General features: G+C 37.6%; 1 pseudogene; it reads right to left on the reverse strand.

Moving 5' to 3' along the window:
• Positions 1–19868: 19868 nt before the first annotated feature.
• Positions 19869–24596, reverse strand: LOC128640412 (interferon-induced protein with tetratricopeptide repeats 5-like; annotated as a pseudogene).
• Between the last annotated feature and the right edge of the window lie 1945 nt (positions 24597–26541).

The following is a 26541-nucleotide window of genomic DNA, read 5'->3' on the forward strand; positions in this document are numbered from 1 at the left end:
GACCCTTTAATCACTGACTCCAAATACCAGCGGGCGGCCAAAACCAGCGTTAGGAGCCTCTAACGCTGGTTTTGACGGCTACCGCCGAACTCCAAATCTAGGCCCTAGTGATTACAACTTAATTTGAGAGTCCCACTAATGCGGTTATCACTGGATTAATGAAATATTAAAAAAAAAATCAAAAATATATAGTAGCTTAAGATGAGAAGCTTACCCCACTGGTCGTGATCTTGGTGGAGTGTAAAGTAAACTAAATGTCCTCCTCCAAACGTAATCCTCGGTTTTTACACAGCGATCGCTCACTCCTGTGTAGCCTCGTTCTGATGTCGGTAAAGTCAAACCACCATTGGTTCTAATACTGAGAACGCTGGGGCTCTCCACGCCCCAAGGATAATAGATACAAGAAACAACAATGTCGTGGTCTCAGTGAAAATAAGCTGGGAGAGATTACTTTATATTAAAAAGTTAAATTTATTGAAGACATCAGTTAAAAACAAAAAAGGCAAAACAGACAGGCACTGCAGCTGACGCGTTTCCTAACTTAGGGGCACTTCATCAGAGCTCATACACAAAATGCTGCACTACTTCCCCACTTTGCTGCGCAAGGTTCTGATGCTGTCTCTGACAGCATTAGAAAGAGGCTCCCATAGAAGCCTATGGAAGAGCGCTCTCGTGAGCGCAATGCTTCCTAGCAATGAACGTGAGCTTGAGTTCGCATTGCGATTTACTTGTAATACCAATATTGTATTGTATATGTGTGTGTGTGTATATGTATATATAAATATATATATATATATATATTTATATATATATATATATATATATATATATATATATATATATATATATATATATATATATATATACTGTATATATAAATAGCATTATGTCTAAAAAAAACAATGTACATACCTTAATTAAAAAATACTTTTTTTGCTAAAAAAATGCTAACCATCATCTGAGCCTTTAGTGAGTCTTTTTGATTGTGGTGTGTATATTTGGGTGTATATATAGGTATGTGTATATGTGTATATATGTTTGAAAAATGGAGAAATAGATGGGCTCGACACAGGGTTGCCATAAACCTTCAAAAAGAGCAATATCTGCAAAGCACAATAAAACAAGGTATGCCTATAAATAGCTGATTAGCTATATATATATTAGAGCTGCAACAACTAATCGTCATAATCGATAATAATTGATTATGAAAATAGTTGTCAACGAATCTCATAATCGATTAGTTGGTTAGCAATTAGTTGGTCTGTGCACAACACCAGCTGCTTCACTCCATTGAACTCCTGCATATGGTATTGTGTTTTATAGTTATGTCCTTAGCCTTAAGGACGTCTACAGACGTTTACTTTTCACTTTTTCAGGACAGTATAAGTTTACAACTACCCCTGGCTTATGTGCAACCCAGATATAATAGGAGTCATCATTTGGGTTGTTTATATTAAATCAGGTGATTTTGGACTATGCTTTTGCATGATATAGTGACACGCTTGTTATTTACACCTAGCCCCTAGATTGATGGGAGTTATTTAAATTGTTGTGTACTATTATCTGTTTACACAATTATTAGTGGATCACTTGCTTTTGCTGATTTATATGTTCTGCTGTATAAATAAATGTGTAAGGCTTTGTTCTGTTATTGATATACAGTCCTTAGCGCTTTTGTTTTTGTTTTTTTACATTTTTAATCAATTGTGATATGTACCAGATTCAACCTTTATAAGTATATATATATATATATATATATATATATATATATATATATATAGATATAGATATTCAAGATGTGTTTTATGTCAGAATGAAGTCAATGGTTACTTTATTTAGAGGCTCCTTGCCAAGGTGGAAGTTCTACCTCTTTTCAAACAGTTCTTGGTTTTGTTTTGCTTATTTATAAAACTGTGCTCTGCTGCTTAAAAATTGGACAAACAGTAGTTTTAATGTAAAGTTTTAGCCTGAAGTTTATATTTGTAACACTCAGTATGTGGATTCTATTTAAAATATAGTAAAACAATTATTGATTCTTTTTTTATCCGATTAGTCGATTAATCGAAAAAATAATCGGCCGATTAATCGATTATGAAAATAATAGTTAGTTGCAGCCAATATATATATATATTATATATATTATGTGTTAATATGTGTAGCTCTGGTTAATTTTCTGAGAGCTAATGGCTTGTAATGGCTGGTTAATTATCATACTCCTGCAAACTGGCAAATTTGCCCTTTTGTGGGAGCACTATAATTTAGCCCTCCACTTGTAATCTAGCCCTTAGTAAGCAATATCTACTATTACAAATCATTTGAGGCATCTCCAGGAAATACGAATTTAAAAAAAACCCAGCAGCTATAGAGGCTAAATGCTATAGAGCAACTTCAAGAGAGACAGAAGAAAGGGTTAGAAAGAAATTCATGCATTGCCGGTCTGGCCTAACTTTCCTCTGTTTGGATAGATAACAGCACCCAGGAAAGCTGTAATAGCTGATATGTGACCTGCACAAGCTGCACAGCTTAGATGGAGCAGTGGCGTGCTGGTTAATGTTTTCACCATAGAAGTTAATGGAGAAGAAAAATAGAAGGAAATAAACACACAAAACCCCAAATATGTTTTGCAAAGCACTTGACGTATTCTCCTCAAAAAATGTACATGAAAATGCGATTATTTCATATTGCGAAAATATCTTTGTAACAGAATATGTTCTATTTGTTTATAAATAAATATTTATCTATATATGTGATGATTTTTGGATGGATATATCTATTTATAGAGAAATATGTATATGAATATATATGTACATTTGTGCTCATAAGTTTACATACCCTGGCAGAATTTATGATTTCTTGGCCATTTTTCAGAGAATATGAATGATAACACAAAAACTTTTCTTTCACTCGTAGTTAGTGTTTGGCTGAAGCCATTTATTATCAATCAACTGTGTTTACTCTTTTAAAAACATAATGACAACAGAAACTACCCAAATGACCCTGATCAAAAGTTTACATACCCTGGTGATTTTGGCCTGATAACATGCACACAAGTTGACACAAAGGGGTTTAAATGGCTATTAAAGGTAGCCATCCTCACCTGTGATCTGTTTTCTTGTAATTAGTGTGTGTGTATAAAAGGTCAATGAGTTTCTGGACTTCTGACAGACCCTTGCATCTTTCATCCAGTGCTGCACTGACAACATTTCCTTACACAAGACACAACTAAGATTTGTATGCACTCTCTCATCCTTTCCCGCCTCGACTATTGGCAACTCCGTCCTCTCTGGTCTACCTAGCTGCCGCCTAGCTCCTTTACAATCCAAAATGAATGCCTCTGCCAGGCTCATCTTCCTTAAACGTCGCTCTTTATCTGCTGCACCTCTCTGCCAATCTCTTCACTTGCTTCCTCTTGCCTCCAGGATTAAACACAAAATCCTCACTCTGACATACAAATCCCTCAACTGCACTGCTCCCCCCTACATTTCAGACCTTGGGGCATATTTATCAAGCTCCGTATGGAGCTTGATGCCCCGTGTTTCAGCAGTTATGAAGCAGCGGTCACAAAGACCGCTGCTCCATAACCTGTCCGCCTACTCTGTGCAGGCGGACAGACATCGCCGGAAATCAACCCGATCGAGTACGATCGGGTTGATTGACACCCCCCTGCTGGCGGACCATTGGCCGCGAGTCTGCAGGGGGCGGCGTTGCACCAGCAGCTCTTGTGAGCTGCTGGTGGAATGCTGAATACGGCAAGCGTATTGCTCGCCGTCTTCAGCGAGGTCTGTCAGACCTGATCCACACTGTCGGATCAGGTCCGACAGACCTTGATAAATATGCCCCCTTGTCTCCAGATACTCTCCCTCCCATTCCCTTCCCTTTGCTCATGATCTCCTACTCTCCTCCTCTCTTGTTACTTCCTCACATTCCCATTTACAGGAATTCTCCAGACTGGCTCCCAGTTTGTGCAACTCCCAACCTCGCTCCACAAGACTCTCCCTAGTTTTAACAGCTTCAAGCACTCCCTAAAGACTCTACTATTCAGGGATGCATACTAACCTTTCCTAACTCCATTGATTTCCCCTTGAACCCCTTAGAATGTAAGCCTATAAGCCCAGCTGTTTGTAGGTCACCTTCATAAGAACAGACTACAACAGTACAACTCTCGGCATGGTCCTCTACCCATTTGATCCCTATAAATGTTATCTTGCATACCGCCTATGTTTATTGCACTGCGGAATCTGTTGGTGCTCTTCAAATAATTAATAATAATAATAAAAATAATAATACATATAAATCCACATTTCTCTATGTATGTGTATGTATATTAATGTAAAATCACTGCGTCAGCTTTTTTTCCTAACTCCCGAGATCTCCTATCTTTGAGCCCTTATAACTTTTGTATGCAATATTTTTTTTAAATTATTTCTATTAGACAGTGTTAATATGTGTAACTGTACTTTGTACTGTATTTTGGAAGTATTTTGTGGAACGTTTATGTTGTGCAACACTGTTAATTACAGCTTTTCGAGAGCGGAAAGGATTGTGGCGTAAAAGGTGAATGTGTGCGCACAATCATTGTTTTTCAAAACTTGTTTTAGCTGCACAATGGAAATTGATTGCGAAAATACCGTATCGCACGCAAAAAAGTCATAATGCACTACTTGTAATCTTGCCCTTAGTAGTTGCTAGCACACTGCATCAAGATAGTAATAATTGAGTGCGACAGTTTAGTTTTTTGTGTTTTACTTTGATATCAAGTTCATCAGTTCTGAGATGAATTGCATAACAGGTGGATTTGGAACCAGTTGCAAATAAACGGCTAGATTTAGAGTTTGGCATTAGCCATCAAAACCAGCGTTAGAGGCTCCTAACGCTGGTTTTGGGCTACCGCTGGTATTTAGAGTCAGTCAGGAAAGGGTCTATCGCTCACTTTCCAGCCGCGACTTTTCCATACCGCAGATCCCCCTACGCCATTTGCGTATCCTATCTTTTCAATGGGATCTTTCTAATGCCGGTATTTAGAGTCTTGGCTGAAGTGAGCGTTACAAATCTAACGACAAAACTCCAGCCGCAGAAAAAAGTCAGGAGTTAAGAGCTTTCTGGGCTAACGCCGGTTCATAAAGCTCTTAACTACTGTGCTCTAAAGTACACTAACACCCATAAACTACCTATGTACCCCTAAACCGAGGTCCCCCCACATCGCCGCCACTCTATTAAAATTTTTTAACCCCTAACCTGCCGACCGCACACCGCTGCCACCTACGTTATCCCTTTGTACCCCTAATCTGCTGCCCCTAACACCGCCGACCCCTACATTATATTTATTAACCCCTAATCTGCCGCCCCCAACGTCGCCTCCACCTACCTACAATTATTAACCCCTAATCTGCCGACCGGACCTCACTGCTACTATAATAAAGTTATTAACCCCTAATCCGCCTCACTCCCGCCTCAATAACCCTATAATAAATAGTATTAACCACTAATCTGCCCTCCCTAACATCGCCGACACTTAACTTCAAGTATTAACCCCTAATATGCCGACTGGACCTTGCCGCTACTCTAATAAATGTATTAACCCCTAAAGCTAAGTCTAACCCTAACACTAACACCCCCCTAAATTAAATATAATTTAAATCTAACGAAATAAATGAACTCTTATTAAATAAATTATTCCTATTTAAAGCTAAATACTTACCTGTAAAATAAACCTAATATAGCTGTAATATAAATTATAATTATATTGTAGCTATTTTAGGATTTATATTCATTTTACAGGCAACTTTGTATTTATTTTAACCAGGTACAATAGCTATTAAATAGTTATTAACTATTTAATAGTTACCTAGTTAAAATAATTACAAAATTACCTGTAAAATAAATCCTAACCTAAGTTACAATTAAACCTAACACTACACTATCAATAAATTAATTAAATAAAATACCTACAATTATCTACAATTAAACCTAACACTACACTATCAATAAATTAATTAAATACAATACCTACAAATAAATACAATTAAATAAACTAATTAAAGTACAAAAAATAAAAAAGAACTAAGTTACAAAAAATAAAAAAATATTTACAAACATTAGAAAAATATTACAACAATTTTAAACTAATTACACCTACTCTAAGCCCCCTAATAAAATAATAAAGCCCCCCAAAATAAAAAAAATGACCTACCCTATTCTAAAATTAAAATAGAAAAGCTCTTTTACCTTACCAGCCCTTAAAAGGGCCTTTTGCGGGGCATGCCCCAAAGAATTCAGCTCTTTTGCCTGGAAAAAAAACCATACAATACCCCCCACCAACATTACAACCCACCAACCACATACCCCTAATCTAACCCAAACCCCCCTTAAATAAACCTAACACTAAGCCCCTGAAGATCATCCTACCTTGAGTTGTCTTCAGCCAGCCGACCACCGATGGAATGAAGAGGAGATCCGGAGCGGCAGAAGTGATCCTCCAAGGGGCGCTGAAGAAGTCTTCCATCTGATGAAGTCATCATCCAGGCGGCGCTGAAGAAATCTTCCATCCGGGCGATGTCATCTTCCAAGCGGCGCTGAAGAAGTCTTCCATCCGGGCGATGTCATCTTCCAAGCGGGGTCTTCAATCTTCTTCTTCAGGATCCATCTTCATTCCGCGGACGCGGAACATCCTTCTTCCCCGACGGACCACCCAATGGAATGATCGGAACAGCCAATAGAATGCGAGCTCAATCTGATTGGCTGATTGGATCAGCCAATCGGATTGAACTTGAATCTGATTGGCTGATTCTATCAGCCAATCAGAATTTTCCTACCTTAATTCCGATTGGCTGATAGAATCCTATCAGCCAATCGGAATTCGAGGGACGCCATCTTGGATGACGTCACTTAAAGGAGCCTTCATTCGTCGGTAGTCCGTTGGGGAAGAAGGATTTTCCGCGTCGGCGGAATGAAGATGGATCCTGAAGAAGAAGATTGAAGACCCCGCTTGGAAGATGACATCGCCCGGATGGAAGATTTCTTTAGCGCCGCCTGGATGATGACTTCATCTGATGGAAGACTTCTTCAGCGCCCCTTGGAGGATCACTTCTGCCGCTCCGGATCTCCTCTTCGGTTCCATCGGTGGGTCGGCTGGCTGAAGACGACTCAAGGTAGGATGATCTTCAGGGGGTTAGTGTTAGGTTTTTTTAAGGGGGGTTTGGGTTAGATTAGGGGTATGTGGGTGGTGGGTTTTAATGTTGGGGGGTTGCATTTTTCTTTTACAGGCAAAAGAGCAGTTTTCTTTGGGGCATGCCCCGCAAAAGGCCCTTTTAAGGGCTGGTAAGGTAAAAGAGCTTTGAACTTTTTTAATTTAGAATAGGGTAGGGCATTTTTTTTTATTTTGGGGGGCTTTGTTATTTTATTAGGTGGCTTAGATTAGGTGTAATTAGCTTAAAATTGTAATATTTTTAAAATGTTTGTAACTTATTTTTTTTATTTTTTGTAACTTAGCATTTTTATTTTTTGTACTTTAGTTAGTTTATTGTGTTTAGTTAGTAATTGTATTTAATTGTAGTTATTTGTAGTTAATTTATTTAATTAATTTAATGATAGTGTAGTGTTTAATTGTAGATAATTGTAGGTAGTTTATTTAATTTATTTATTGATAGTGTAGTGTTAGGTTTAATTGTAACTTAGGTTAGTTTTTATTTTACTGGTAAATTTCTCTTTATTTTTGTTAGGTAGCTATTAAATAGTTAATAACTATTTAATAGCTATTGTACCTAGTTAAAATAAATTGAAAGTTGCCTGTAAAATAAAAATAAATCCTAAGATAGCTACAATATAATTATTATTTATATTGTAGCTATATTAGGGTTTATTTTACAGGTAAGTATTTAGCTTTAAATAGGAATAATTTATTTAATAAGAGTTAATTTATTTTGTTAGATTTAAATTATATTTAATTTAGGGGGGTGTTAGTGTTAAGGTTAGACTTAGCTTTAGGGGTTAATAAATTTATTAGAGTAGCGGTGAGGTCCGGTCGGCATATTAGGGGTTAATACTTGAAGTTAGGTGTCGGCGATGTTAGGGAGGGCAGATTAGGGGTTAATACTATTTATTATAGGGTTATTGAGGCGGGAGTGAGGCGGATTAGGGGTTAATAACTTTATTATAGTAGCGGTGAGGTCCGGTCGGCAGATTAGGGGTTAATAAGTGTAGGTAGGTGGAGGCGACGTTGGGGGCGACAGATTAGGGGTTAATAAATATAATATAGGGGTCGGCGGTGTTAGGGGCAGCAGATTAGGGGTTCATAGGGATAGCGCAGGTTGCGGCGGTGTACGGAGCGGCAGATTAGGGGTTAATAGTATAATGCAGGTGTTAGCGATAGCGGGGGCGGCAGATTAGGGGTTAATAAATATAATATAGGGGTCGGCGGTGTTAGGGGCACATAGGTATAATGTAGGTTGCGGCGGTGCATGGAGCGGCAGATTAGGGGTTAATAATAATATGCAGGGGTCAGCGATAGCGGGGGCGGCAGATTAGGGGTTCATAAGTGTAAGGCTAGGGGTGTTTAGACTCGGGGTACATGTTAGGGTGTTAGGTGCAGACTTAGGAAGTGTTTCCCCATAGGAAACAATGGGGCTGCGTTAGGAGCTGAATGCTGCTTTTTTGCAGGTGTTAGGTTTTTTTTCAGCTCAAACTGCCCCATTGTTTTCTATGGGGGAATCGTGCACAAGCACGTTTTTTAAGCTGGCCGCGTCCGTAAGCAGCGCTAGTATTGAGAGTTGCAGTGGCGGTAAATTATGCTATACGCTCCCTTTTTGGAGCCTAACGCAGCCCTTCTGTGAACTCTAAATATCAGCGGTATTTAAAAGGTGCGGGGAAAAAAAAGCCAGCGTTAGATACGCGGGTCGTTACCGACAAAACTCTAAATCTAGCCGAAAGGAAACACATGGGTTTCTCCTTTTTAAATCTCTATCAAATTAAATGGATCCATACATCAGAGGCAAATATTTTTCTTTAGGAATTCTCCTGTGTCAAACACTTTTGTGTTTGGCTATGATCTGTTGAGCAAAATTATTTCTAATTTGCCTAGATTTTTTTGGCACTATTCAGGCATGTCTCATTTGGTAAATTTGCTTAAATTAGAGTGAATTACTTTTCTTTGCTCACTTATAAAAACAATTACCAGATTCTCTCAATTTTTAATTTTGATATGTATTTAGCTTATATACCTTTGTATTTCTAGCAGCAAAATAATGACGCAAGAGTTTGCATATGTTCTTGTCCTTCAGCCTATACTCAGACTCCATATACTTATTTTATAATTAACCATTTAATTGTAGACATTTGGCATTTTTTTCCTCCTATCCCTTCTACTTTCTTTTACAAACACACATATTAGATTTATGATGGTCTAAGGTTTGAGATCAGTAGATAAGAATGTACAACACTGTGTCCTTTCATCCTCAGGCTTGGCCATGTTCCTTGTGGTTTTATTTCTGGTGAGGAGGCTAAGTTTATAGAAACATTGACAGATCAAGAAGTCCTCTCCACAATGACTTCTGTGCTGAGACATTTCACAGGTAACAAAAAGGGATGAATTGTTTGGCATATTTGTGAAAACAATCGGCTAGATTACGAGTTTCGTTTTCAGAATGATTGTCTATAGGTTGTTTGTTACATTAAAGTTGATTAAAAAAAAAAAAGCTTTGAGTGGAGGTCACATGTTTCCTGTCTAGAGTGGAGCTCCAGTCTGCAGCTAGACCCTTCTCTCCTATGGGGAAACAAAAGTTATGTTTACACCTAACACCCTAACATGAACCCCGAGTAAAATACCCCTAATCTTACACTTTTTAACCCCTAATCTGCCACCCCCGACATCGCCGACACCTACATTATAATTATTAACCCCTAATCTGCCGCCCCCAATGTCGCTATCACTATAATAAATTTATTAGCCCCTAAACCTAAGTCTAACCCTAACCCTAACACCCCCTAACTTAAATATAATTTAAATAAATCTAAATAAATATTACTATCATTACCTAAATAATTCCTATTTAAAACTAAATACTTACCTATAAAATAAACCCTAAGCTAGCTATAATATAACTAATAATTACATTGTATCTAGCTTAGGGTTTATTTTTATTTTACAGGCAAGTTTGTATTTATTTTAACTAGGTAGAATAGTTACTAAATAGTTATTAACTATTTAATAACTACCTAGCTAATTAAACCTAACCTGTTCTACACTAACAACTAACCTTACAATACAATTAAATAAATTACCTAAATTAAATACAAATAGCTAAATTACAAAAAAATCAAACACTAAATTACAGAAAATAAAAAACAAATTACAAGATCTTTAAACTAATTACACCTAATCTAATATCCCTATCAAAATTAAAAAAAGCCCCCCCAAAATAAAAAAAAAACCCTAGCCTAAACTAAACTACCAATAGCCCTTAAAAGGGCCTTTTGCGGGGCATTGCCCCAAAGAAATCAGCTCTTTTAACTGTAAAAAAACAATACAAACACCCCCACATGGGATCAGCCAATAGGATTGAGCTTGCATTATATTGGCTGTTCTAATCAGCCAATAGAATGCGAGCTCAATCCTATTGGCTGATCCAATCAGCCAATAGGATTGAAGCTCAATCCTATTGTCTGATTGCAACAGTCAATAGGATTTTTTCAACCTTAATTTCCGATTGGCTGATAGAATTCTATCAGCCAATCGGAATCTAAGGGACGCCATCTTGGATGACATCATTTAAAGGCACCGTCATTCAGTATTTAGTCGTCGGATGAAGAGGATGCTCCGCGTCGGATGTCTTGAAGATGAAGCCGCTCCGCGTCGGATGGATGAAGATAGAAGATGCCGTCTGGATGAAGACTTCTGCTCGTCTGGAGGACCACTTCTCCCGGCTTGGATGAAGACTTCTCCCGGCTTCGTTGCGGACTTCGGCCCAGTTGGATGAAGGCTTCTGCCGCTTCATTGAGAATGGATGTCCGGTCTTCAGAACTGTAAGTCGATCTTTAGGGAATTAGTGTTAGGTTTTTTTAAGGGTGTATTGGGTGGGTTTTATTTTTAGATTAGGGGTTTTGGCTGAAAAAGAGCTGAATGCCCATCCAAATGCCCTTTTCAGGGCAATGGGGAGCTTAGGTTTTTTTAGTTAGTTTTTTTTTGTGGGGGTTTGGTTGTGTGGGTGGTGGGTTTTACTGTTCGGGGGTGTTTGTATTTTTTTTTTTTACAGGTAAAAGAGCTGATTTCTTTGGGGCAATACCCCACAAAATGCACTTTTAAGGGCTATTTGTAGTTTAGTTTAGGCTAGGGTTTTTTTTTTATTTTGGGGCTGCTTTTTTATTTTGATAGGGATATTAGATTAGGTGTAATTAGTTTAAAGATCTTGGCCTAGTTTACTAGTTTTGAGCGTTATGAATTGCAGGAATAACTTGCAAGTTATTGCACCGCAACTTTTTTTTTAACTCCGATATTACAAGCTTGTAATTTACGTACGTTAGCCGAAGAAATGGAACAGTTAAGTTCCATTGTGTAACTTACCGCACTTCAATACCAGCGCTGCTTAAGTCAGCGGTAAGCTGGTTTTGCGTGCTCATGCACGATTTCCCCATAGGAATCAATGGGGAGAGACGGCTGAAAAAAAAAACTAACACCTGCATAAAAGCAGCGTATGGTCAATAACGCAGCCCATTGATTCCTATGGGGAAAAAAAACACCCTAACATGAACCCCGAGTCTAAACACCCTAATATTATACTTATTAACCCCTAATATGCCCTCCCTAACATCACCGACACCTACATTATATTTATTAACCCCTAATCTGCCGGCCCAACGTTACTGCCACTATAATAAATCTATTAACCCCTAAATCTAACCCTAACACCCCCTAACTTAAATATAATATAATTTAAATTATTCTAAATAAATATTACTATTAATAAATAAATAATTCCTATTTAAAACTAAATACTTACCTAAGAAATAACCCTTAACATAGCTAAAATATAAATAATAATTACATTGTAGCTATCTTACGGTTTATTTATTTTTTACTGGCAAGTTTGTATTTATTTTAACTAGGTAGAATAGTTATTAAATAGTTAGTAACCATTTAATAACTACCTAGCTAAAATAAATACAAAGTTACCTGTAATATAAAACCTAACCTGTTCTACACTAACACCTAAAAATATACTACAATTAAATAAATTACCTAAATTAAATACAATTAAATACAATTAAATAAAATTATCTAAATTACAAAAAACAACAAACCCTAAATCACAAAAAATAAAAAACAAATTACAATTTTTTAAAACTAATTACACCTAATCTAATCCCAAAATAAAAAGCTGCCCCAAAATAAAACAAGCCCTACCCTATGCTATATTACAAATAGCCCTTAAAAGGGCCTTTTGCAGGGAATTGCCCCAAAGTAATCAGCTCTTTTACCTGTAAAAAAAATACAACAACCCCCCCAACATTAAAACCCACCACCCACACACCCAAACCTACTCTAAAACCTACCCAATCCCCCCTTAAAAAAACCTAACACTAACCCCCTGAAGATCACCTTACCTGGAGATGTCTTCAATCAAGCCGGTCAAAGTGGTCCTCCAGACAGGCAGAAGTCTTCAATCAAGCCGGGCGAAGTGGTCCTCCAGACGGGCAGAAGTCTTCATCCAGGCGGCATCTTCTATCTTTATCCATCCGACGAGGAGGGGCTCCATCTTCAAGACCTCCGGCGCGGAGCATCCTCTTCTTTCCATGGCGACTGAAGAATGAAGGTTCCTTTAAGTGATGTCATCCAAGATGGCGTCCCTTGAATTCCGATTGGCTGATAGAATCCTATCAGCCAATCGGAATTAAGGCGGGACAAATCCTATTGGCTAATTGAATCAGCCAATAGGATTTAGCTTGCATTCTATTGGCTATTCCAATCAGTCAATAGAATGCGAGCTCAATCCTATTGGCTGATACAATCAGCCAATAGGATTGAAGTTTAATCTTATTGGCTGATCCAATCAGCCAATAGGATTTTTCCCCGCCTTAATTCCGATTGGCTGATAGGATTCTATCAGCCAATCGGAATTCAAGGGACGCCATCTTGGATTACGTCACTTAAAGGAACTTCATTCTTCAGTCGCCGTGGAAAGAAGAGGATGCTACGCGCCGGAGGTCTTGAAGATGGAGCCGCTCCTCGTCGGATGGATGAAGATAGAAGATGCCGCCTGGATGAAGACTTCTGCCCTTCTGGAGGACCACTTCGACCGGCTTGATTGAAGACATCTCCAGGTAAGGTGATCTTCAGGGGGTTAGTGTTATTTTTTTTTAAGGGACGATTGGGTGGGTTTTAGAGTAGGGTTGGGTGTGTGTGTGGTGGGTTTTAATGTTGGGGGGCGGTTGTTGTATTTTTTTTTACAGGTAAAAGAGCTGATTACTTTTGGGCAATGCCCTGCAAAAGGCACTTTTAAGGGCTATTTGTAATTTAGCATAGGATAGGGCTTTTTTTATTTTGGGGGGCTTTTTTATTTTGTTAGGGGGATTAGATTAGGTGTTTTTTATTTTTTTGTAATTTAGTGTTTGTTATTTTTTGTAATTTAGATAATTTTATTTAATTGCATTTAATTGTATTTAATAGTATTTAATTTAGGTAATTCATTTAATTGTAGTATAGTGTTAGGTGTTAGTGTAGAACAGGTTAGTTTTTTTTTTACAGGTAACTTTATATTTATTTTAGCTAGGTAGTTATTAAATGGTAACTAACTATTTAATAACTATTCTACCTAGTTAAAATAAATACAAACTTGCCAGTAAAATATAAATAAACCGTTAAGATAGCTACAGTGTAATTATTAGTTATATTGTAGCTATGTTAAGGTTTATTTTACAGGTAAGTATTTAGTTTTAAATAGAAATTATATCGGTAATAACAGGAATATTTATTTAGCTTTATTTAAATTATATTTAAATTAGGGGGTGTTAGGGTTAGGATTAGACTTAGGTTTAGTTGTTAATACATTTATTCTAGTGGCGTCGTCGTTGGGGTCGGCAGATTAGGGGTTAATAAAGTAGATAGGTGCCGGCGATGTTAGGGACGGCAGATTAGGGGTTAATAATATTTAACTAATGTTTTTGATGCGGGAGTGCGGCGGTTTAGGGGTTAATATGTTTATTCTATTGGCGGCAATGGCCGGATTGGCAGATTAGGGGTTAAAAATTTTAGTTTAGTGTTTTTGATGCGGGAGGGCCTCGGTTTAGGGGTTACTAGGTAGTTTATGGGTGTTAGTGTATTTTTTAAGCCTTTAGTTATGAGTTTTATGTTAGAGCTTTGTAGCGTAAAACTCATAACTACTGCTTTTAGATGGCGTTACGGATCTTGGAGTTAAGGGCTGTAACGCTCATTTTTTGTCCTCCAAAAACCAACTTGTAATACCGGCGTTAGGAAAATCCTATGGATAAGAATGCCTTACGTAAATTGCGTAAGGTGATGTGCGGTATTTTTTTGAAGGAAAAAAAATGAGCGGGACATCCTTTTTTCCAAGGCTCGTAATAGCAGCGGTAGTGAAAAAGCAGCGTTATGACCCATAACACTGCTTTTTCACGCATTATTGAAAACTCGTAATCTAGCCGCTTGTAATTTGTTTTTCATTTTCTGTAATTTAGTGGGGGGGGGGGGGGTTGTTGTAATTTAGCTAATTGTATTTAATTTAGGTAATTTATTTAAGTGTATTGTAAGGTTAGGTGTTGGTGTGGAACAGGTTAGGTTTTATTAGCTAGGTAGTTATTAAATAGTTAATAACTATTAGTAACTATTCTACCTAGTTAAAATAAATACAAACTTGCCTGTAAAATAAAAATAAACCCTAAGATAGCTACAATCTAACTATAAGTTATATTGTAGCTAGCTTAGGGTTTATTTTATAGGTAAGTATTTAGTTTTAAATAGGTTATTTAGGTAATAATTGTAAGGTTTATTTAGATTAATTTTAATTATATTTAAGTTAGGGGGTTTTAGGGTTAGGGCTAGACTTAGGTTTGGGGGTTAATATATTTATTATAGTGGTGGCTACGTTATATATAGGAATATCTATTTATAAATACATAGAACATATTCCCATATGTGAAGAACATTGTGAAATATTTACAGCACATGCATTGTTCAACACTTTATTAAATATCAATATTGCATAAAAATGATTTTAAATGTTGTCATCTATTTAACTGCAAAGGGCTCCAATGCACTTATATGTATGTCTATATATGTATACATATGTATTTATGTGCTTATATGTGTTTTACTGTGTATTTACTGTACATATTAACATTCCAATTTTCTTCACTTACAGGATAATGTATTGTTTATTCTTAAATACATATATATATATATATACATATACACAGTATACCTATAACTGCATATCTATTCATATAAACACATAAATACATCTGTACACACATTTAAAAGTATATGTGTATATACCTGTATATATATTATATATATATATATATATATATATATATATATACTGTATCTCTCTATACATATTTAGACATGTATATGTATGTATCTCTATGTTAAAGCCTTTTTTCTAACACTTGATTGCCCTGTTGCTCATATTATGATATGACACAAAGACCACTGAAATGCTATTGGTTAACTTCTGGATCTTTTATGTCATTCGTTTTCTTTCCAATGGTATTGAGAGTCCAGAAATCCATTTACTTACTAGTATGAATTCAACTCCTTGCCACCAGGTGGAGGCAAAGAACACCCCAGCAAAGCTTCAAGTATCCTGCCACTACCCACAATCCCCAGTCATTCTTTGCCTATGTAACATTGAAGGTGATGTGCGAAGAAGGTGTCTGAAAGAGTTTAGGGACTTTGGACTCAGAAGGAGTCTTCCCTGTTGGCATTCAGCGATGTCTGGCGGACATAATCCACTACAGCGGATCATGTCCGCCAGACTTTGATAAATCGGCCCCTTAGTCTTGTCCAGACAAGGTTTTTCTGTGAAGTTTATTGAGACTATGGGGGATATCTATCAAGCCGTCAACCGCAAATATGCTGGAATTCTGCATCATAATTGTTGCGAGATTGATCCAACCTAGTTATCAAAGCCTACAGACTGGCAAAAGTTGAAATTTGTGATGTAACATACGATCCGCTGGTCTCAATCTGACGCAGATCAATACTTACGTCATTACAGATGTTCCGAATACACATTCGGCTCTATCTGGCACTTATTCCAAGTTATCAAACTTTTAACTTTGAAGACCTGGTTTTCAATCTGCCACCGTGGAGGCCGCGGATACCCTAGAAATCAATGGGAGTCTGAAAGCAGCAAAAACTTTTGTTCAATGCTGCCAGATATCCCATTGATTTCTATGGCTGAAAACAAGTAACGTTTACACCTAACACCCTAAGATAAACCCCAAGTCTAAACACCCCTAATCTGCCGCCCGACATCACGGCAACCTAAATAAAATGTATTAACCCCTATTGCGCTGGTTTTTTTGGGTGGGTTTTATTTTTAGATTAGGGTCTGGGCATGTAAAAGAGCTAAATGCCCTTTTAGGGGCAATGCTCATACAAATGCCATTTTCAGGGCAATGGGGAGCTTAGGTTATTAGGTTTTTATTTGTGGTGTTGGGTGTGTGGGTGGTGGGTTTTACTGTTGGGGGTGTTTGTATTTTTTTTTTACAGGTAAAAGAGCTGATTTCTTTGGGGCAATGCCCCACAAAGGGCCCTTTTAAGGGTCATTGGTAGTTTGTAGGCTAGGGGTTATTTTATTATGGGGGGCTTTTTTATTTTGATAGGGCTACTAGATTAGGTGTAATTCTTTTTTATTTTTGATAATGTGGTTTTTAATTTTTCGTAATTTAGTGTTTGTTTTTTTTGTAACTTAGAGTTTGTTTGTTTTTCTGTAATTTAGTACTTTTAATAATCTTCAATTGTTAATTGTATATTTAATTAATTTGAGTAGGGTTAGTTTTTTTTTTAATATGTCATTTATTTTATTTGATTTGTAGTTTAATTTAATTGTAGGATAATAGTTAGGATAGGTTAATTAATAGTTTAAAATAGTTTATTTTAAATCTATGGGTAAGATTAAATTTATTTGAAGATAGGGATGTTGTAATTTTAATTTAAAGTTAGGGGGTTGTTAGGTTTAGGGGTTAATAGCTTAATTTAGTTTTTGGCGATGTGGGTGGGCTAACGGTTTAGGGGTTAATAGGTTTAGTTAGTGATAGGGATGTGGGAGGCCAGAGGTTTAGGGGTTAATATATTTATTTAGGTTGAGGCGGGGTTGGGGAGTATAAATAAGGAGAGCGTATTGAGATACGCGGCCGCAATGTTAGGTAATGTTTGGCGAGCCGACGAATGCAACAAAGTTGAGGCTTTGATAAATATCCCCCTATGATTTAGGCTCGTAGCCTGTTACTCGCAAGATTTATTATAAGGTATGGCGTAATTGTCTTCATTGGTGCGGCTCTAGGGGTTTTTCTTGGAGTCAGGTGAGAATTCCCTGTATTCTGTCCTTTCTTCAGGAGGGCCTGGAGAAGGGTTTTTTAGTCAGTACCCTAAAGGGTCAGATTTCGGCTCTGTCGATTCTTCTGCAGAAGCGTCTGGAAATTTTGCCAGATGTTCAATCTTTTGTCCAGGCTTTGGTTAGAATCAGGCCTGTGTTTAGGTCAATTGCTCCTCCTTGGAGTCCTAGGGACCGAATTATCAAGCTCCTAATAGAGCTTGATGCCCCTGTTTCGGAGCAAGCCTTCATAACTGGTCTGCTACAATCCGCTAAGATCAGGCTAATTGACACCCCTTGCTATCGGCTGATTGTCCACGAACATGCAGGGGCGGCATTGCACAATTACACCAAAACTGCTTGTGCAATGATAAATGTCAACAACGTATGCTGTCGGAATTCATTGATGTCTGTCAGACATGATCCACTGAGCAGATCATGTCAGACAGACCAATGATAAAACAGCACCCTAGGCTCCTTTTGCACCTATGCATTCTGTTGATATCAAGTTATTGTCCTGGAAGGTTTTGTTTCTGCTGGCAATTTCCTCTGCCCGTAAACTTTAGGAGTGTTTGGCTATACAGTGTGATTCTCTTTATCTTATTCTTCATGCGGATAAGGTAGTTCTCCGTACTAAATTAAGGATTTCTACCTAAGGTGGTTTTGTAAAGTAATATTAACCACAAAATTGTTGTTCCTTCATTTTGTCATAATCCTTCCTCTAAGAAGGAACTGTTATTGGACAATCTGATTGTTGTGCGTGCTTTAAGGTTCTATTTACAGGCTACAAAAGATTTTCATTAATCTTCTGCTCTTTATGTTGTCTTTTCAGTTAAACGGAGGGGTCAGAAGGCCACTTATTCTACTATCTCCTTCTGGTTGAGAAGTTTTATTCGAGTGGCTTATGAGACAGCTGGACAGAAGCCTCCAGAAAAAATTACGGCTTACTCCACTGGGGCTACTTCCTCTTGGGCCTTTAGAAATTATGATTATATGGAACAGATTTGTAAGGCGGCCACTTGGTCATCATTGCATAATTTTTAAAAATTTTCTAAATTTTATGTTTTTGCCTCAGCTGAGGCTTCTTTTGGGAGGAAAGTTCTTCGATCGATGGTGCCTTCTGTTTAGATTCACCTTTCTTGAGTATCCCTCCCTTCCATTCTGTGGACTCTAGCTTTGGTATTGGTTCCCACTAGTAATTTAATGGATTTGTGGACTCTCCATGCTCTTAGGAAAGAAAATATAATTTATACTTACCTGATAAATTATTTTCTTTCCTGGCATGGAGTGTCCACGATCCGCCCTTATTTTTAAGACGGCTTTTTGTCATCTTTCTAAACCTCAGGCACCTCTATACCCTTTGTGTCTTCTCTTTCCACAATTCCTCGGCTGAATGACTGGGGATTGTGGGTAGTGGGAGGATCCTCAAAGCTTTGCTGGGGTGCTCTTTGCCTCCATCTGGTGGTCAGGAGTTGAATTCCACTAGTAATTAAATGGATTCTTAGACTCTCCATGCCAGGAAAAGAAAATAATTTATCAGGTAAGTATAAATTATGTTTTTTTGTTGTTGTTTTTTTTTGTTACCTAGAGCAAACCTTTGTACTTGTCTGCAATATTTGTGGAAATGCCTTTGTCCATTTGGTATTGTAAATTTGCTGTTGAACCTCAATTAAAATATTATTAAAAAAGAAAAAAGAAATTATATTGCAAAGTAATTGACTTTATATACTTAAACATTCTATATTACAATGTAAAAAGGGACCTTTTAATATATAAATAATAAAACAATATGCTGTGGTTTTTGTTACATTTTATTCTTTATTAGGGATATGAACAATGGCATATATGTTTTCATATGCAATTTATTTTATAAAACATGTACAATTAAATGTTATTGAACATATTTACAATTTTCTTGTTTTATCAAAAACAATATACTGTAGCAGTCTCTATTTTAATCAGTAAATAAATTAAATGAGAATGATTAATTATATTTCACTTCTGTAAGTTACTAATATGCAGTTGAAGACAAGTTTAGTCTAATTGCCGTGAAATGAAGCAACATTGTTTTGACTTGAATTTACTGAATTAAATCATTGGTCCTAATGCTAATCCAATATGAAGAAATACTCTAAATAAAAAGTGTTTTAGAAGCTTGGTATAGTTTATAGGTAAATAAATAGATTTAGCATAAAAAGCAGAAACATCTATATTTAGAATGTATATATATATATATATATATATATATATATATATATATATATAAAAAAGATTAACTGGTGTTCCAAATTGTTCTAGTCTTCTGTCATAATCTAGGTATTTCTAACCTACATTCAATTTCAGGTCACAGAGCTCACTCAGATATTCTTCATTATATGGATCAAGCTTTAAGGCTTTCTCATAACATTCAATTGCATCCTTTTTAATTTTATTGAGCTTATAAATGAACCCGAGCAAACTATATCCATAGGCACCCGTAGCATTTCTTTCTACCATTCAGTTTGCTAACCTTTTCAAAGCATTTTCACATTTCTGTTGTGCGAATGTATTTGCTGGTATGTTTAGCGCTTCTTTATAATGTTTTATAGCATCAGCTTCTGATTTTCTGCCATATTCTTGAAACTGCGCATAACTGAAATGGAGTTGCTGCTTTTCTTCTGCTGTAAGATATTTAATGCTGAAAGCTTTTTGGAATGTCTCTTCTGCTTTGTCATATTCCTTTGCTTCTTTATACATATTTGCTAACTCAGTGAATGCAAATACATAAGTTTTTTTATGCTCTAAGGCTATTTCAAAATGAAATATGGCATTTTTTATAAGTCTGTTTATTTCCTCGTCATTGGAAACATCATATTGTCTCCATCCCCTTGCAGTTCTCAATTGGATAATTCTTTGCCTGTAGCACAATCCTATTTGATGATGAATAAATCCAGAATTAGGGATAAAGTTTACAGCTGTCTTCAAAACACGAAGAGCTTCATCAATCATTCCTTCCTTCCTGTAAAATTTAGCAACATAGCGAAGTAAATATGGGAGATGAGGCGTTTGCGCAAGAGCTTCTTCAATGTACTTTTTTGCCTCTCTGTTTTGCTTTAACTCCTGAAGTTTCAAGCCAAGAAGGGCCTTCACCACAGAATCCTTGGGATTTAGTTCTATAGCTCGTTTTAACAATGGTAAAGACTCATGGCTGGTGTTTGGATATAGACTTCTATCAATAACTTCCATACGATACACTGCGATTGCATAGCCTGTGTTCCACTCAGGGTCATCTGGTTCAATCTCAAGAGCCTTCTTAAAGCATTCTTTAGATTTCTCAAAGAACCTTGAAGAAAATTTCAACAGAGACCATCCCTGTTCACCATATAGATCAGATAACTCAATATTATCTTGCAATGAAAATTTATATTCTTTGTAAATACCTTTCACCTTCTCTAAGTAGATGTTAGATTTTTCATACTCGCCCATCATAAAGTAGACCCAAGCATAGTTAGCATAGGTCACAACGTATTTACTGTTTGCTTTATCCGAATATGCCTCACAAATCATCTCTTCAGCTTTTTCTAAATTAGAAATGGCTTCTGGGTAATCACCATTCAGATGTTTTATATAACTTAATAGATTATGAACCATGTATTTATTCTTAGAATTAAAAAAATCCAGCTGATCGTACAGTCTTTCTTCGATCTCATCAATTTCACAGATCTTTTCATTTAACGTCCAAGTAAAATGGCACTTCAGCTGTAAGAGTTGAAGTGTTAAATTATTTTTTGACCATTCACTATAAAAGGAAACAAAATAAAAAGGGATTAGTTATCTGAAACTGTAGTTATTTGTTTTTTTCTATTAAGCTATTTTATGTAATTGAACTTAGTTTTTAAAGAACAAAGATGCAGTTAAACACTTAGGACAAAAAACTTAATTTTTTTTTTATTTTGCACTGCAAGTGTCTCTCTCTCATATCCAAAGCCCTGTATAGCAAGATAAACAGCTCTCAAGCTAAAAATGTACTTCCTAAAATTGCTTGAGGTACATCACAGTACTGACAGGACGTCATAGGTAATCTCACTAAAGCAGGAAACTTTAGATAATGCTCTTGACTCAGTGGGACCAATTTATCAAGGGCCGAATGGCATCTGAGGCTACGGGCATCAATCGGGTTGATTGACAACCCCTGCTAGCGGCTGATTGGCGTGAATCTGCATGGGGCTTCATTGCACAAGCAGTTCAAAAGCAGTTCATTGCTTGTGCAATGTTGAATGCCGACAGTGTATGCTGTCGGTATTCAGCGATGTCTGGGGAACATGATACGCTACAGCGTATCATGTCCGCCAGACTTTGATAAATCGGCCCCGGAGTTTTAACTCCAGCTATCAACGCACACAAATGGACCAGATTTTAATGATATCTGGACTAGAACTCAGGTGAAATAATCAGCTGATGGGTAATATCAGTTTAGTAACCATGGTTACTGATTATTTCCCCTGTGCTTCAGTTAAAGGGACATTATACACTAGAATTGTCTTTGCATACATTTTTTGTAGATGACCCATACAGTTTTTTTTAAGGTTTTTTTTTGTGCTTATTTTTAAATAACATTGTTCTGATTTTCAGATTCCTAACCAACATTTTAGGAGAATACTGATGTATTCCTACTCCAGCTTGCTCCTGTTTGTGTAAAGGGTCTTTTCATATGCAAAGGAAGGGGGGGGGTCTGATATTTCCAGCTTGCAGTGGGTGTTCCAGTAACCTTTTTAACAGAGCTAAAGTTTTTAAACAGTTTTATACTGGATTTTTAGATCAGTATCTGTGTATATTATACTTTATAGTGGTGTCTATTACATGCAGTTATATGAAAATTGGTGTATACTGTCCCTTTAAGATATCATAAAAACCTGACCAATTGGTGTGCATTGAGTATTGGAATTAAAAAACACAGCCTTAGTGTGTAAGTACCATTATATTCAGAAATGAAAAAAGTGACTCCAAAAATTAGTATGTTAGGAACTTTTATATTTATTAGAGGGACATGAAACCCAAATTGTTTTATTTCATAATTCAGATTTGATTTTTTTTTTAAACAAAGTTTTTTTTATTGAAGTTTCAAGAAAAATTAACAAACCCAAAATTAATTTCACCCAAAATGCATAATTAGATCATAGTATGACATACAGTACTGCTACGGGAGGATTATCCCATAAAATTCATCCAAAAATAACAATGTTACTCATCAAGTCTGTATTCTAATGAGGGACACACTAATAAAGTAATTTGAAGAATATTGGAGGGATCTGCCTATAGGTGTAAGAGAACAAGGTGTTAGATTATGATGTTATTATGGAAAAGAGAGTTGAGAACGCCAAAGTATGATGAGTATGGAACAGAGGGATCAGTTTTCCTATCTTGATGTAGCAGATTTAAAGGGTTTGGGTTACAGAGAGTTGAACTTAATTTTATTTTATTTCCAGTGTATGGGTTATAGTGTTTGGGGTAAGAAGGAAAGAACAGCGGGCAGGAGCCGCTCGAGTTAAAGGGGTAGAAAAAAGAGGGGAATGGGGGGGGGGTGGAGAGAGGGAAGATAAAATCTTATGAAATATGCTAGTATAGTAGTTATGGAAACGGGAGGAGCGTGGATAGGATGAGTAACGGAGTGGGTGTTTTCAGTATGCCAAAAGAAATGTACAGATACACATCAAACAATATAAACTTCAGTCTGCATTTAGCTATTATGTGGGTGATCTCCATAATAATAAAAACCTTAAACTGTGGGTAAAAGAAATTTTTGCCTAGGAATATTCCAAACATGAGTGTAGGGACCCCCATGTTTGATACTAGCCCACCCCACCACGGTACTATAGTCTCCACCGCATCATAATAAGAAGTAGGGTCTAAGTAGTAATTTCCACTCTGAAAAGGTAAGGCTCTAGTATCATCATATCAGTGAGTGGTCCTATAGATGCAGGGAGTATTATCAAATTGGATGTCTAAATAACATTTATATATAACAGGTTGCAATAAGAAAAAAAAAAGGAACATTGTAGACCTTGTAAAGGGAAGAAGAATAAATAAAAATAAAATATAATAGTTACAGAGAGTCTGTGTATCTGAACTGCTACCTCTTTCTTCCCTGTTTTACATTTTTTGTCTAAAAAGGTTGCAGTAATAATATGCTTAGGCCTTTTCTTTTAACTTAACAGAGTCATAAATTAGGGTCCAAGGAAAGGAAGGGATGGGCTCGGTATCAGCTTGAGAAGGGGGATATGCGACATCTCAGCCTATTCCAGCTTTCCAGATGGGGGAGAAGACTCTAAATGACCCACTACCACAACAGTCCTCTGCATGGTCGTCCCAGCTTGAGCCCAGTCGGAGGTGAGATGTCCCTAATGACTGGTATGGTGTAGCCAGTGATAAATGCTCCTGTCTTCTTGGGACCGGAATAGATCCTATAAGCTGTGCAACTATCAGGAGGCTTAGAGGGCACTGCAACTGCCCCAAAAGTGACCCGGCTTTGTGTGGTGAAAGGGCTAGAGTAGGCGGGTCAGTGGGTGCTAGGGCTAATAATCTGCGACGGGTTAAGCTCGGTTCCGTATCTGTGAACCTCACACTGTCTCTACTTGCCCAAGGATCAGAGTAGCGGCCAGAAAACACAGGAGCTGTGTCAGGGGGTATGACAGCTGCAGGATGCGGCTTACTATTAGGCTGGATTTGGCATCTCTCAACCGGGGGGTCAGATGACTGTTTCATAGCGTCAGTTGAAATGTCCCCATCAATACTTAACTCAGACTTGAGTTCTGGGTATAACTTCCCCCGGTTTTGCAAAATAGCGCTGCGCTGCTGTTGATCTGTAGGGACAAGTTCCTTCATGTTTCTTGCCAGTAGTTTGTCCCTCAGCAATATATCCTGCAGTCTGTAGGAGGTCTGTGCCAGTAGATACTCTGTGTCTCCTGCTGATATGCCATGCCGGTCATCTTGAAGACTGTGTGAGAGAGACTCAAACTGCCTCTCCATCTTATCAGCCAGGAGTCGGAGCACATCCACCACGGTGGCTGTCATCATGTGGCATGGAAGTGTACCCTGAGTGCTAGTACGATGTTGTATCTCCTCGTATTTCAAGTCTTTGTAATCACCCGGTATGTCTGGGAGCCGGGGAGGAGTACCGTCAGAATGGAATAAAAATGCTGTAGTTTTAATTCTGGAGTCGTCTGGTTAGGGTGTCAAGTTCCGCTCCTCATACAGGCAGTATGCGAATGGCGTGTGGTATGAGAAAGCTCTGTGTGGGCGCTTTAGGTCCTCTCGTCTCCACCAGGTCTCGTAGAATTGGTCTCCATATCACTGAAGATTCATTTTGCAGATTCTTGGGCAGCCCTGAGCGGTCTAGCTAATAGATAATAATAACTTGTGAGCAGAGCTCTCTCAAAGTACGACCGCTCAGGTGCCCGGCTTGCTCCGCCCCCCAGATTTGATTTTAAACATATTTCCAATTTACTCCTATTATCAATTTGCTCAATTCTCTTGGTATCCTTTGTTGAAGAAGCAACTATGCACTACTGGGAGCTAGCTGAACATATTTGGTGAACAAATGAAAAGAGGCGTTTATGTGTAGCTACCAATCAGCAGCTAGCTGCGAGTAGTGCATTGCTGTTCCTGAGTCTACCTAGGTATTCTTTTCAACTAAAGATGCCTAGAGAATAAAACAAATTAGATTATAGAAGTAAATTGGAAAGTGGTTTAAAATGACATGCTGTGTCTCAATCACACAATAAATTTTGGGTTTCATGTCCCTTTAAATAATTTAACAAAGCTCTTAAAAAATAAAATATAAAAAATGATAACACTTGTTATGAATTTTTTTTAAAAAGTTTTAAAGTGAGATTCTAAAGCAAAAATCCAACCCTCTAATTTATTACAGAATATTTTTTTTTTAATGCTGACTATAGATTATTTTGTTTAACCCCTACATTGCAGCTCAGTAGCAGAACATAGATAGTTATTGGGAAGTTGTACGATTGCCGCTACTGATTGACTCATTAACTATGTTCTGCTCAGGAGATACAATGGTTGTGGCTTTTAAGTAGGACTTCCCCTATTCATTGCTGGTATTAACACTGAGCTAAAAGTGATATTGGCCTCTAGTTATCAAGCTCCGTACGTACCTGCCTTCGCCGGCCCCAATCCGCTCGCCTAAGCTCGCCTACCATCGCCGCCGCGGACCTGAATACATTCGCCAAAGTTATCAAAAAAGCTGTCAAAAAGCCGCGCACCAAGTACGGGGCGATGAGCAGCGGACTGTGATAGTTATCACTCATCCGATCTCGCTGCTCTTCGGCTTTTCTACAGCTTTATTGATCAGCTGGCACTAAGCACTCACACTATACTATACTGTTCTACCCCCTATACCGCCGCCCCCGGAGCCCCCCGCAACTAAATAAAGTTATTAACCTCTAAACCACCACTCCTAGACCCCACCGCAACTCTAATAAATGTATTAACCCCTAAACCGCCGCTCACTGACCCCTCCTTCACCTACATAATACCTATTAACCCCTATCCTGCCCCCCCTATAATAAATTTATTAACCCATATCCTGCAGATCCCGTACCCCGCCGCAACGAAATAAATTGTTTAACCCCTAAACCGCCGCTCCCGGACCCCGCCGCCACCTATATTAAACTTATTAACCCCTAATCTGCCCCCCCTACACCGTCGCCACCTATAATAAATTTATTACCCCTATCCTGCCCCCCCTATACCGCCGCCACCTATAATAAATTTATTAACCCCTATCCTGCGGATCCCGTACCCTGCCGCAACTAAATAAATTGTTTAACCCCTAAACCGCCGCTCCCGGACCCCGCCGCCACCTATATTAAACTAATTAACCCCTATCCTGCCCCCCCTATACCGCCGCAACCTATAATAAAATTATTAACCCCTAAACCTAAGTCTAACACTAACCCTAACACCCCCCTAACTTAAATATTAATTAAATAAATCTAAA

Source organism: Bombina bombina, chromosome 9, assembly GCF_027579735.1.
Source record: "Bombina bombina isolate aBomBom1 chromosome 9, aBomBom1.pri, whole genome shotgun sequence".
In the NCBI taxonomy this organism is placed as follows: Eukaryota; Metazoa; Chordata; class Amphibia; order Anura; family Bombinatoridae; genus Bombina; species Bombina bombina.